The sequence below is a fragment of the Anser anser genome, assembly GCF_964211835.1.
Source record: "Anser anser genome assembly, contig: HAP1_SCAFFOLD_198, whole genome shotgun sequence".
In the NCBI taxonomy this organism is placed as follows: domain Eukaryota; kingdom Metazoa; phylum Chordata; class Aves; order Anseriformes; family Anatidae; genus Anser; species Anser anser.
Window position 1 is genome coordinate 82751 of NW_028153697.1, and position 14869 is coordinate 97619.

General features: G+C 35.3%; 1 pseudogene across 1 annotated transcript in view; it reads left to right on the plus strand.

Moving 5' to 3' along the window:
• The window catches only part of LOC310891618 (adhesion G-protein coupled receptor V1-like), a 74517-nt pseudogene that overhangs the window by 25389 nt on the left and 34259 nt on the right, over positions 1 to 14869 (plus strand). Inside the window, exons 14-22 of the transcript in view lie at positions 1604 to 1784; positions 2399 to 2562; positions 3200 to 3323; positions 3715 to 3981; positions 6469 to 6595; positions 8691 to 8908; positions 10132 to 10876; positions 12230 to 12603; positions 14436 to 14612. The product of the transcript in view is annotated as an adhesion G-protein coupled receptor V1-like (transcript). The remainder of the gene's footprint in view (positions 1 to 1603; positions 1785 to 2398; positions 2563 to 3199; positions 3324 to 3714; positions 3982 to 6468; positions 6596 to 8690; positions 8909 to 10131; positions 10877 to 12229; positions 12604 to 14435; positions 14613 to 14869) is intronic.

A 14869-nucleotide genomic window follows, 5' to 3' on the forward strand; every position in this document is an offset into this window, starting at 1 on the left:
TTCATTTCTCTGATATCTCTATTGTTTTGTAATCCCAGAAATCTGCACAATTTGAGGCATGTGTCTGTTGCTTTTCTCTTTGCTTTCTGCTTTTCTGTAGCTTGTTCCCTTTCCTGTGCATCAGCCATCCTGGATTCCATCAGGAAGTTTGCAAGGGTTTGATTTTACCACATTTATGTTAACATAAATTTTAGCTGCTGTGATTCAGCATTTTTTGCTGCCTTTACATGCACATTCCTATGCTGTATTTTGCATAAGCAGTTAGTTGTGTTTGTCTGATCCTGCTAATGAGCTGATCTAGGAGTAAGATGTCAGAAAGCCAGCTTTACAAAACATAAAGGTTTTAGGAAGGTTAATAATCTTTTTGTAGGGCCAGGTGGTCATCAGTCATGGATTGAAGGAGGGATGGAGGACCATATGATGAGGAAATCAGGGGATCACAGCAACTCCAACTTCAATTGCATAGGCTGCTGTAGAAATTCAGGTTTCTTTTCCCTACATACTCCAAAGAAAGGAGACATAAGAAGTCTGAACTCCACTACAGAAGCCAGGAACATAAGTTAATCTAGTAAAACTTAGGCACTAAAACAGCGGGTTATTTAATAGTTCCATTCCCAGTTTTTACTAGTTCATCAGCAGGCTGAGATAAAAGTATTTCCCTGCTTACAGCAGTATTATTAGACTAGGTAAGTCATCCTGCTGAAATGCTCAGGCAAAAACATACGAATTGTAGTGTCAGGACTAAAAAATAAGGAGGTCCTTTTATACTCTTCTATCTCCAAGAGTGGCCAAAAGCCACATACATGAGCAGGACATATATAATCACTTTCCTCCAGAATGCCATCCCAGCCTCCAATGGTGGGCAGTCCAAGGATGTCTGGAGTAATGGATGGTATCTTTGGGTGCCTTCAGATTTTCTTTCTGTTAATTGAAGCAGTTACGCTTTGAACGCAGGTAAGGTTTTAGCATCCATGACATTCTGTAGTACTGAACACCATTGTTTAATTGAATTGTATGTGAAGAACCAGTTCATGTGTGTTTCTTTACTGCTAACCACCAGCCAGTTTCACTGAGTTCTCCCCAGTGTAGAGTAATGCTGTTTTCTAGATAGATAAATGCAATATTTTTTTCTAATGTTCTCTGATACTTTTTTGAAAGTACCATGTCCCATTAGATTAATAAAGCCAGTTGATCAATTCTTTCTAAATTAGCATGCTGTCCATGGTTTAAAAATCTTTGCTTTACCTGTTACAAAGCCAGGAATCTTAAGAAGTCTTGGAGGAAAGAAAATTTACATTTCAGAGTGTGTTACAAACATTACTTGTGAAATTATGCGATTCTAAATTAAGTACACAAAATAAGTCCTTGCTTATAATAATAATAGACTTTTGGAGAAACTGATGCTTTTAGAGATAGAAAGTTCTAACAATTTCCTTTATTTGATAGCATTATACAAACGTTTATTGCATGTAGAATGTGTGTGATTTCATTTTAAGTTTGTATCCCTTTCTGCCTGATGGGGGACTGTGGACTATAGACCATTTTGTTTTTGATGTGGATGTTGAATATGTATTTTTGTTCTGACTGAGTTTCCCTCTTCTAGCTGGATGAGCTATATTCTGTGGTACTTAGTGGCTACAGTGAAATGCCAGGCAAGTTGGGGAATGCCACAATGGTCAATATAACCATTTTGAAGAATGATGATCCGCATGGTATCATTCAGTTTCTACCTTACGAACTAACAGTAACAATAAGTGAAAGCAAAGGAGAAGTCATCCATACCGGTAATTCCTTTTTATTAGAGTTACTTCTTTATCTGCTGTCTGCTTCTGCAAGTCTTATTTTCCCTGTTCTAGGATAACAGAAGTCTAGGAGACTTCTTACTAAAATCTCCACTCAGGACTTTACAGATTGGTACAATGCCAAGCAAGATGAGCAGCGGAGAGTGAAGTGGAGAAGTATGGGTGTGGAAAAACAGAGGGATTAACTGAGTAAAAAGGATTGCTAGAGAATTTTCCAGACAGGAGGGATGGAGTACTGATGTATGTGCAAAGTGCAACGTGGAGGTAGTAGCTCTGTTTGTGGAGAATGAAGAATGGGGTGTTATATAAGAGAAACATAGAGTTAAATCTTCCTATGGGTGATTTTAATTGATCTATTCAGTTATCAATTACTTTTACAGGCAAGAATTAACATGTGAAATTAAAGCAGTTTGCACTGCTTTAGTAATCTGTCTTTGTGTGTCCTTTTCTGTAGCACTCCAACATGTTACTGGTTTCATAAGAAGTGAAATTGGTTATTATTGTATTTCCTTTTTCTCAGTTTCAGATGTTTCAGATGTTCCTTTTTGATTTCTGTTGCTCTGAATATGCACACTGACTCTGTTTATGTTTTTTAGCTGTTTACAGAGTTGTAAGAAATCAAGGAAACTATGGAAATGTTAGTGTGTCTTGGGTTGTTGATCCAGCATGTACCAATGACGTCTATCCAGAGCAAGGGACTATTTTATTTGATAATCTGGAGTTTTCAAAAAATATCACCATTTACTCACTGCCAGATGAGGTAAACACTTTTACAGTGTTTTGGGGTGAGAATATGGGACAAAGAGTAAGTACTAAAACATTAGAGTATAAGGAGAAAAAAGGAATGTGTGTTTCTCAAGAGCCTAATAACTTGTAGGAAATATCAAAATACTTGGGTAGAACTGAGATAATGTCTGCAAATCATAGAGAAATTTCAGAAGCTGTGCATACCTCTAAACAAAAAAGGTAGAAGCTGAGAGTAATTGTACTGTGGTAAAGTTATAGGAAAGTTTGACTGAGACTCGTATCTTGATAACTGGAATCCTAATTTCAATCCTAATCCTATATGCTGATAAATTTGAAGTAATATAAGAAAGATTACACCTAATGATAAATAAATAAAGCTGTAAAAAAAACTACATGTATCAGAAACATAAAACTGGAAGGTAACTTTTGGGTCATCTGTGCAAGATAAAGAGGAAGGGACTTACTTACAAAAACTGTAGATGGATGATAATTTCTGTATAACTGTATGAATTATCATCCCTCTTGAGACACATAAGGACTGACAAATAAAAACAACACTCAGAAATCTCTGGCTTATTAATCCCCCTAACTTTTCATTTTAAATTCTTCAGTGTTTTGTATGCTAGAAATTAATGTCTTAATACTTTCAGGTGCCTGAAGAGGAGGAAGTATTCACCATCAGTTTATTCAATGCTACCGGTGGAGCCAGGCTGGGCAATGTAACCACTGCAATTTTACAAATAACAAAGAATGATGATCCCATTTATTTTGCAGGTTAGATATTATTGTTTATAAATGTGGAATACATACACTACCTAAAACGGATTTTTTTCACAAACCAGATCATTGCGAAATCGTAATCCCAAAAGAGCAAGTGGAAAAGCTCCCCAAACTTTTTTTTTTTTTTGTATTTAATTTATATTTGTTTCCTTCAGAACCTTCCCATTTTTTTGTGTGTGTCATTTTTCTCTTTGTTGATGTTGAGATCAGTTAGGAGGCAAGGTACAAAATATTCTCTCGTACCTGAATTATTTCCTACCTTTATCACATACATCTTATTGTTTCATTGAAGAGGAAGATCCTACTAGAGAGAATTAAGAAAACAGAGCAAATGCAAGCAACTCAGGCTTGAACTCAGACAGATTTGTTGCTTTTGTATTTTCAGAACCTGTGACAGTGAGTGTTCAAGAAGGAAGTGTTGCAAACTTTACAGTCCTAAGGAATGGATCTGCTGATGTCGCTGTTGTTGTCCAGTATATTACTGTTAATGGAGATGCAACAGCTGAAGAGGGAGACTTTGTTCCCAGTGGAAAGAACAGTGTCATTTTGTTTGATGTTGGAGAAAGGGAGCAGAATTTATCTGTGTATATCAACGATGATGATACCCCTGAAACTGATGAAACATTTTATATTATCCTTTTCAATTCTACAGGTAAGTCTTCCTTTTTTTTTTTTTTTTTTTTGCTGGCAATTTCTTAGTATCTTGGTCTTATCATAAAGCAATATTTAAATGCCAAGAATTATACGAATAATGTTTGCTTCAAGATTTTTATACAATAAATGCATACTGTGTTTGAATTTTCATCCTTAATTATTTTATTGGAAACAAAAATCAAATGATAGAGTTGATACTTTGCCTGCAAAAACAACTGGAGTGAAAGTCCCTTTTCAAATATAAATGCTCCAAATTAGATGGACTTCAATACAAAAACACAAAGCAAAAAAAAAAAAAAACAAAATTTAGTACCCAACAGTCTTAGGAAAAGAGGTATTCTTTTAGTTATTTTTTTCATGCTCCAGAGTGTATTACAAAACTACATGATTTTTGTAAAAACAAACAGAACTGCCATATTTTGGAGGAAGGGTATGTAATTGCTCTATTTTATTAGTAGCGAAAAGTATGCATACATTTTTTTCACTCTGAGACTATAGTTTTAAAAGGCTTAATTTGCAGAAAAATATATGTCACAATTTACCCAGGGGACCACCTCTAAAGAAAGGATTTATTACCTTAGAAATAACGTATTTTTGTTTATTTATTTATTTTTCAAAGTTTACACTTAAAAAGGAATGACCAAAATTATTCAGCCCATTCCTCACGTTTTTGAAATACATATCTTTTAGAATAAATTATCACTGTTATGTAATATACATGAGAAAATAAAAGTGAAGTATAAGAAATTCATAATTTTTCCAGAGCCCTAAGTATTTAATAAAGACCCTCCCCACACCTAGCTCCAACAAAACTCATGGTGTTGTGGGAGAGTCATTTGCAATTGTGTTATCAAATTTTAATTTACTGCCCTTCATTTTTTACTGTTCTCTAGTTGAGAGGTAATAACAGGCTCTGAATCTGCTGCAAATCTTTGCAATGCAAAGCAAAGCTGTATTGAATCAGCCATTGAAACCTGAGGGGCTGTAATTTAATAAAGCAAAGAAAGATGATGGCAATTAACCATCAGACTATACCTTCAGATTGTGTGACACGTTCTCAAAGTAAAATACCTACCAGGTATTCAATTCAAGATTAGGAAACCTAAAATTAGATTTCTTCATCTGTAAGCACGCTAAGCATCTTAGTTCTCATTACAGTCTCTGATGGTCTTAGTCTTTAGCAGTCGATAAGACTGAAGTGATTGAGGTCATGCTACAGTGGACACCCTGCGGCTGGCCTGTGAGTTTCTCACAAGGCAGCATTGATCTTGAGTTGAATCCTTCCCTGAACATTGGTAGCAGGCAGCCAGAGGTTGACAGGGAAAGCAGTAATTTGAGTATAAGGCAGCTAAGCTATTTCCCAAGGTCGGCTGGTATTCACTGTAGTACCCAGGTCTCTTATAAAATATCAGACTAGGGAAAGGATTAGACAAAACCATTCTTCTTCCTTCATAAGTTTTCTCTTTTGTTGTCTCTTTCTACTTTAATAACTTTCTTCAGGATCTACTGGTAGCTCCCAATACTACCCCATTGGGAACATATCATGGCTTTTCTCCTAGCACATGGGGAATGGGTATCCATAGCCTCCTTTTTCCTCTAAAATGAGCATCATATAGTTTTACAGCCATTCTAGAATCACTAAGAATAAAGAATATTTCTATACATATTCCTGAAAGCAAAAGTTGGTTTTCTTTCTATGATTGGTTACATACAGTGGCCTTGACTGTTCTGAAATTTTTTTGGGGACTGTTGTTCCTGAGAGAAAATACAAATAGAGGTATATGAAGTTAGAGGAATAAGCACATTGTTTAACGTGGAACAAAATTTAGTCGGACACTTTCAAAGAAGACAAAAAATGGGGTGGGTGTGGACACATTATGTTCATCTATGGACAATGCAATGGAGTTAGAATTAACATCCCTTAATATTTACCTGTACTAATATGCACACTGAAAGCCTGCTAGCTTCCCATCTACATAATAAGAATCTTATGTTTCTTCCTTTTAGATATTCTTTGATATGGGAGTGAATAAACTCTTAGACATTGCTCATAGCTTGTATTTAGTTTAAATGCAATACTTTTCTTCTAGGTCTAAAGAAGGTCGGGGCTCTCTGAATACCTTACTCTTTTATTCTGTACCTCTGAATATCTTATTCTTTTGACTTGTCCAGATGATCAAACAGAAAATGTTACCTCACATAACAACTACATGCAAGGATACTGTGTAGTAAGAATCACATCTTCTCAGTTCATGTCATTTTTCCTGAAAATCTTACGTCTTGCTCTCTGGATGGTACACTACTTAAATACTTTTACTCTGATTTGCCTGCTGCTGAATACCTCAAATTCTGTTTTTCACTGACTTTTATAATTGTCCTTTTCTTTGTATAAAAGCAATTGTAGTGAGTAGAAAACATAATTGGATTTAGAGTTACCTACATTTCTGATTCCAATTTTAATAATAATAATTGTCCTCTTTTTTAGGAGATACAGTTATCTTTAAGGCTGGAATGGCAACAGTTATTATTGAAGCAAATGATGATCCTAATGGAATTTTCTCTTTGGAACCTTTAGAGAAGCCAGTTGAAGAAGGCAAAAGTAACATTTTTTGGTAAGTAACGTTTAAAGAATATCTTTGCACTCTTTTGGAACTGGTGTATGTGGTACTTTATAAATAGCACTTTGATTAAATCAAATGCACAAGTGTGCATTGATAGAAGTGCACTATAGAAAAACAGTTTTACAAAATTTTGGATTAAATGATTTGTAATGTGTTGAAGACATCACCTGTAATACTATGGAGTACACAGTAAATATTAAAAAGTGCACAGAAGCTCATGTTGAAATGTAACTAAATAAGACTTCAGCATTGATGTTCTGTTATAATCTCAGGAACCTGTAGATACAGAAAAATCTGAATGATTGAGCACAATATAACCTAGGCTGACAGAAAAAGAAAAAAAACCACTCAACAAATAGCTAAATAAAACTGTGTGGCACTAGGTGGCTTTTTGTACCCATCTTTGAAATTTTCAACTGCAAACTACTGTATTCTTTCTTTCTGTTTTTGTATTTTTTTTTTCTTTTATCTGTTAATTACAGATTGAAATCTATACTTAAAGTCCGGATGTGACACTCTTCATTAGTCTGACCTTTGAAAGTATTTTCCTTTGTGCCACCATGATATATTGAAGAATTAGCAGGGTTAAAAATTGAATGCACTTGGCATCTCGCCTTGTTACATTCATTTCATAAATTTACTATGGGGTTTTAATTGGATGAAAAAATGATTTTTCGTTAAGAAATCTTGAGACAGGCTGTAAAGAGAAGTTAGGTCACAATAAATGCGATAGTGCAAATAGTTAGGGAAGAGGTTCTTCTTGCATTTAAAAAATCATCCTTTTTTTTTTGTCTGTTTGTTTTAAAGCCTTGAAGCAGATGCTTATGGCTGTGAATTGGTTCTTTATGCTTGTGTCAATACATCTGAAATATGAATAGTCTCAAGAAAAGAGGATATTAAGTTCATTGTGTGTTTGTTGTTGTGCTGTTCACTGTTTTGGGCTTTGTTGTTTTTTTGTCCTTTATAGTCTAATCTGCAGGATAATTTTTGTGGATTTGGTGGTGTTAAGAATATTGTTTTGATGTAAACATGCTTATATACAGGTGCTTTATGGAATTATAGGATACCAAGATCTCCAACATCTGAGGAACCTGCTCAGTCATCATTGATAAAATATATTTACTAGGGATCTGTCTCTTCCATACTGTCACTACTTTGACAGTTGTGTAGCATATAAAAAAGTGGTCAAAGTAGCATGTAACCAAACCACCGAAAACACAGAGGTTTTAATGAGGTAATTGGAGTTAGTGCAGCAGCGCTACACAGCTGGGATAGAGCACCCTGGTTAACGCCACAGAAGAAAAACCTTTGGAAGCAGAAACAACATAAATGTGTTGCTGTGGCTGGACTAGTTTAGCTGAACTAATTCTTCAACCTGATATAATCTATTTATAAGGCATTTTATGTCACCGTGCAAACCGACAGAAGCAAACTTCCTGTATGTAAGCGCACTCTTAATAAAGGCACTGTATGGGTCACTTTTTATTTGTAGTGCCTTTTTGAAATTAGTGTAATTGTGTTAGCAGATAGTTACCAAAAAAAAAAAAATCTTTTCATTTACTACGTTCTTAATCACAAATAACAGTAGATTTCTGAAAGCCGTAGAATGTAATTCTAATTTAATACAAGTGTAAGAAAAAGTTTAAGTAGACTTGATGACTGAAAGGAGAAACGTTTGTGGTTAAATGTAGATGATTCTCTTTCCTGTCTAAGAGTGTCCAAGTATATTAATTTTTAATGTTAACTTTCTGAACTATTATGCATTCATATTTATTATTATAAATTGGAATTACAAGACACAGTGATGTGTAGCTTCACAGTAGTATTCTGCATGGACCTGCGTATGCTACTTCTGTTTTCTAAAGTACGTATTCCGGGAGTAGAATTGTACTGCAAAAGTGGTTGCCTTTAAAAGGAAGGCTTCATGGAACAGTTGTAGTATATTAGCATTTTACTTTATATTACATAGTATATTACTTCTTACTGTAAGGAAGATTACAGTAAAAGGAGTCTCCACATTTTCCTTTTCTACTCAACGCTGATGCATGCCTGCCAGGACTCTCATTCTTTCTGTATCACTGAACAGGATTTTGAGACACAGAGGACACTTCGGCAATGTTTCTTTGACCTGGCAGTTGTTTGATAATAACTCTGCACTGAAGCCAGGAGAAGAATTCTATGAAACTTATGGGACTGTGTGCTTCATGGATGGTGAAAGGTCGAAGTCAATAACACTACGTGCCATTTCAGATAGAATTCCTGAATTCAATGAATTTTACATTCTAAAGTTGGTGAATGCTTCAGGTATTGTCTTCCATATCACCATTTCCTTCATATCTGGTAGAAAAGAGTTATGTTTAATCAATCAAAAAGAAACCAACACTAGAAAGAGCATTGCTTTGAATCATGTCTTGATATCCTATGCTTTTCTGGTAAGGTTTTAGGTCTTATTTTTCATTTAATCTTGATTTCCATATATAGAGAGTTACTCAGTTCCCGAATTACTGTTAAACACATTTTGGTGATCTGAACTTTAAAAGGGATGCCTCTTGGTTTTTGAAATTAAACTTCTTAAAGTTCAGAAGTTTCATTTCAAAAACCAAGAGTTCTGAATTTCAGATACATAGATCTCCATGCACAAAATATAAAACAAAGATACTAACAAAGAAATAACAAAGGTATTAAAGGTTATGTGTGTCTACCATAATAGAGGTTGCTTTTTTGTTTGTTTGTTTCCCTAGAGGAGGTAAAATACTTGTAGTTACCACTTCACATGACTTAAATTACAACTTTAAATTGCTACTGGACACATTTCCTAATCTGGATTAATTCCACTTTAGTACTATTCATGGTCTTCTGTGCTCTGATACAAGTGAAAATGTGTGTTGGCCTTTCCTGTAAGTGAAGTCCATACGGATGTACAAAAGATTTCCTGCTTATAACAGGTAGATCACTGTACACTTTGAACACGGAGATTCTCCATTCACAACATGATCTTCATATCATGAATTCTTACTGTGCAAAGATAGATGACTAACACCAGGACTGGGCAGCAGTTTTAACACACAACTGGTTACTGTTTCTGCAAGGTGTATGTACTTCTGTATCAGAGGCAACAGGCAAGATTTTGCCATTCTCTATTCCTGTAAGTCTTTGAGCAATACAAGAATTGAATTTGGCCCCCATGCTTATCAAACGAATCAAAGGTAACCTACCTTATTGGCTAATTAAGAAAAGATGGACCTTGTCATGTTTCACCTGAAAGACATCTGTGTGTTTTACAGCTGAAAAATAGCATGTGGGTTTGTTTTCTACTGAAATTACATCAGCACAGTGTTTTAAGAATAATACAATTAACCTATGTAATTTTCAAGTTAGATCATTTGCTATAAGTCCAGAGGATCTTAAAGGAGGGTTTGAGGTTTTTTTAGAAACTTGTTTTATTAAAAAAAAAAAAAAGTACTTTGAAACTTTTTTCTGAGTGTGTTGTTTAATCATTAACTTTTACTCTAACTTCTATTACGCAGGTGGGTCTCCTGGTCCTGGTGGTCAGTTATCTGAAACCAGTCCTACTGTAACTGTCATGATCCCTTTCAATGATGACCCTTTTGGAGTGTTTGTTATAGATCCAGAGAGCCAGGACAGAGAGATAGTGGAAGATACTCTTTCTGAAGATGACCTTTCCTATATTACGGACTTCACCATCTGGAGACAGCAAGGCACCTTTGGTGTTGTCCGACTAGGTTGGGAAATACTGTCTAGTACCTTCCAAGCTGGACTGCCATCAATGGTAGATTTCTTGTTGCTTGGATCATTCCCAAGCTCAGTACAATCACAGCCCCACATGAGGCGCCATCACAGTGGAACAGACGCTCTGTATTTCAGTGGAAAAGAGGATGCATTTGGCATTATCGGTCCTGAATACCCATAACAATGGAAATAATGCAGTAACCAATTTTACATTTTCAGCTTGGTTAATTCCTAATGTCAGTACAGATGGCTATATAGTTGAAAAGGATAACGATAATGGGACTTTATATTATGGTGTGAAAATTCAGACAAATGATTCTCATGTTTCTGTAGTGCTTCATTATACAGCATTAGGGTCCAATATGACATACATGGCTAAAACATCAGTCATGAAATACCTGGATGAGAATACTTGGCTTCACGTTCTGATTACTCTGGATGAAAGTATAATTGAATTTTACGTTGATGGAATTCTAGTTCTGGGAGGAATGAAGAGTCTAAAAGGAGAAGCAATTCTTGATGGTGAGCCTTTGCTATTTTTCTCCATATATAAAGCTCTGAAATGCATAGTCTAGCCACTTCAAAGGTGGAAGAAATACACTGAAATGATTATATCTGTTAAGTTAATTGAAAGGAATGGATAAGAATTCTTTGAGGATTTTCAGAAAGCCTATGGAAATTGTGTGAATGTTCTAAAAAATTCAAACTGCTGCGATGTTGAGTGAGAGTAGAGGACTATTAATTGTATGGTGTACTATTTTATTTCTGCTTTTAAAATTCCAGGTTGAAGTTTAAGAAATCAAATTTTCCATTTGTAAAAAGAATAGTACTTCTGCAATTAGTAATTTCCATCACACTTGCAGTACTGTAGCTAAGCTGAGAGGCTGAGAGGTTTTTTTTTTTCCCTCCCTCGGTTTCTAGAACAAATATATGTGAAATGCAATTATGCTTTTATTGCTAGAAGGATATGTCTGTGCTGTAAATTTTCTTTATTAGTGGGGATGGCGTGTGTCTGGGGATAATGCAATAGTAAGGCAAGTATGTCATCTCTCTCCGTTGAATGTTGGGTAATACACAGTGGTGTGCATAGCAGCCCAGTTTTTCTCAGCATCCTCCACTTTGTGCCCTGGGACTTTTATCAGTTCCTGTGGTTGCTCATCTCTACAACTGCCACTCAGTGTCATATGTATGACAATACACTGAAGAGCACAGCTTTTTTTGTTTGTTTGTTTTCTTTCGTTTTCTGAAAGGCAACTGAAAACAGCTGATGTGTGTGTTTTAGCACAAGAGCATAGCATGGCACAGAATAGGATAGAGTAGGAATGAATATGAGGCAGCTGTGATCCTATAGTTTGGAGACAGAGAAATATAAATGCTGTTGTAAAAAGAGTTTGGAATTTGCATGGAATTACAGTGTGGTGGATGAAATGGATGTCCAGAAGGGTTAATGCAGTAATCATGAGTATCATCAGAATGGATCAGCTGCCCTAGCAGAGGGAAACAAAGTAGGATTTGTTCAGCAAAACAAGGGCTAAAAGGGGTTGCAGTTCTGCTCTGAAAATCTGTGGAGGAAAGAGGGAGCCTCAAGTCTCTAAGACTTATAAAAATGAGGGATGATGATAATGTGCTGCTAGAACTAATAGGATGAAAAACTTGGACAGCATAGGATGGAATTGTTTGGCCTGTGAGGACTTACCTGTAACATTGAGATGAGGCTCAAGGAACCTCCTGATTTTGGATCTCAAGATCAATATGATTCCTCATCCAGGGACAATGAACAGTTTACCATTGGTTTTTAAGAAAAACAGGTAGTCAGTTGCTGACTGTTTCATACAAATACAATAACATGAGAAAAAATTATAATTTCCTTCTCAGGTCCAGGAATAGTAAGAATTGGAGCAGGAATCAACGGCAGCAGTAGGTACACAGGGTTAATGCAGGATGTAAGGCTTTATGAGCGTAAGTTGACACGAGCAGAGATCTATGAACTTCATGCAACTCCTGCAAAAAGTGATGTCCACCCTGTCTCTGGGTATTTGGAGTATTGGCAAGGAGAGACCAATAAATCATTCATCGTGTCTGCAAAGGATGACAAAGAGGAAGAAGGAGAAGAATTATTCATACTAAAGCTCATTTCTGTGCGTGGTGGAGCTCGAATTTCACAAGAAAACACCACAGCAAGATTAAGAATACAGAAAAGTGATAATGCTAATGGTTTATTTGGCTTCACTGGAGCATGTATCCCTGAGGTAAGGTGGTCATAATGGAAATTGTAGGTGATATTTCAGGCACAGAAAGCTAAATGGCAGGACCAAGTGACCTGAACAAACCCTAGATTTTGCAGTGTTTGCTTTTGTGGTTAAGCAAACTTTTCCTAGGATTTGGAGATGCATATGTTCTGTTAATACAACCTCAGTTCCACTGGGATTTACTATATAATTTTAAAAAACTAAAGAAAAAAATGGTTAAGAAAATTTAGTTTACTATATAAACTGAAGACTAAGGCTTAATTTTTTTTTTCTAGAAAAATATTTTACCTTCACTTCTGTTACATTTGAGTTACCAGTTAAAATGTAAGATTTAATTCTCTGGTTTTTTTTTGAGAATGGATTATTGCAAAGATTTTTATTTTAGTTTTCTGTGTCACATGATGTGTTTGAGATAATTTTACTAGAGATCATGCAATGACAAAGTGTTATGGATTTTTCCACCTTCATTTGCTGTCATAAACTAAGTTATAATTTGCATATGTTTGATGTCAGTTGGTTGATTTAGTAGTGGTTTTTTTTGTTGTTTTAGTTTTAACAGATGAAATCTTTTTTCAGTGGTATCCATTCTATATGCAGAGTGTAAACTTGCTACTTTTTGAGGAGGCTTGAAATAAACATAAATCATTCTTTACTTCTTTAATCAATTATAAGGGGGAATAACATGATAGCTATCTCTACTGGTATTGGATTATTTTGTGGAAAAAAAAATTTAATATAGTTTTCATTTGGGAACTCTTATGAGCTTTAATTACATTCTTTTTTAATCAAAGTGCTTATGATGTTTTTAAAATAACTGTCTTGCCTGAGTGATACTAGTTTTCAGTTTGGTTCAGTTTGCTTATTGTGTGCCTACCATATGCTATGATAATAGATTCCTTCAGGTTCAAGTACCTCTGATACGCTGTGATGCCACAGATCATCAGCCAACCATGAAGAAAAAAAATAATTATATGGCACGGTAATTGTTTTGCACCTATCATATGTCCATTTCACCAGGGAAGTATTAGAGCTCTTAGTGGTGATGCAGGAACACAGCATTTTTTTACCAGTAGTTTAACTGTGCATATCTGTCTACTAGGCAGCTGAAGTCACACACAGTATCTATGCTTTCTTACAAAGCAGCCCTGAAATTTATCTAATGCATAAGATAGCTTTAACCTTTCCAATAACTTTCAGATAAAATTATTTTCTATGTTAATTTTATGAACGTTATTTTCTAAAATAGAAGGTCAGTACCAATTAAAGCTTCATTCCAGAGACGTGAAGTTGTCGCTGCAGAAGTCATGTTATCTGTGAAGATACAGAATTGTAAGGAGGACAGTAGAAGAGAAAAATCTGTTTTTCTGAATGATGATGGTATAGTTTATTTCTATCCATAGTGTGTCTGGTTAGAGAAAGTGCTGATCCAAATCTTTCTTTAAATTATTGCTAAGGAAAATTACAATATTGACGTTATTATAAAGCAATAGTTTCATTTGCTTTCGACAGGTACATTTCAAGCATATTGATTCTGTCTCTGACGCATAGTTTTAGGAAAGGGGTTGTGTCCAGGACGAACTGCAGTGTATTGTTATTTGTTACCTTAATAGTCCTCAGGGAGGCATCAGACTTTTGCAGATTCCACTAGGATTGTTCTGATTGGCATCAAGGTCAGTTTCAGCTTCCTAACACTCCAAAAGAGCTGAAAGTAACATGACAGCAATTTTTTACTTGAACATTTGTCTGGCATTAAATATTTTCGTGTTATTTAATGAAATTGCCTTGATTTACTTTGACAGTAATAAACGTTCCAAATTTTTGCTTTCTTCCAGACTGCTGATGAAGGTTCCACTATATCCTGTGTTGTGGAGCGTACAAGGGGAGCCCTAGACTATGTGTATATAAAGTACATTATCTCACAGGTTGATTCCACTGGCATTAATTACTCTGTTACCGATTTTTCTAATAGCAGTGGCACTATCACATTCGTTCCTTGGCAGAGATCAGAGGTAAACCCTACCTTCCTATTAACAATTCATCCTGTCCTTTACAAACCTCCTGGAAAATACCTTCTGAGGGTGCTTGGCTGGTTTGCATACTAGAGAGTGTTTACTTCACATGGCTTTTCTTCTTATTATTTTTTATTTTGTTATTTTATGTTGTTATTTTTTTGTTATATATATATTTTCTTTCTTTCTTTTTTTCCATCCCTGACAACAAGAAAGTGTTATTTGTAGCTCTGTGTATATGTCAGTTCAAAAGTCAC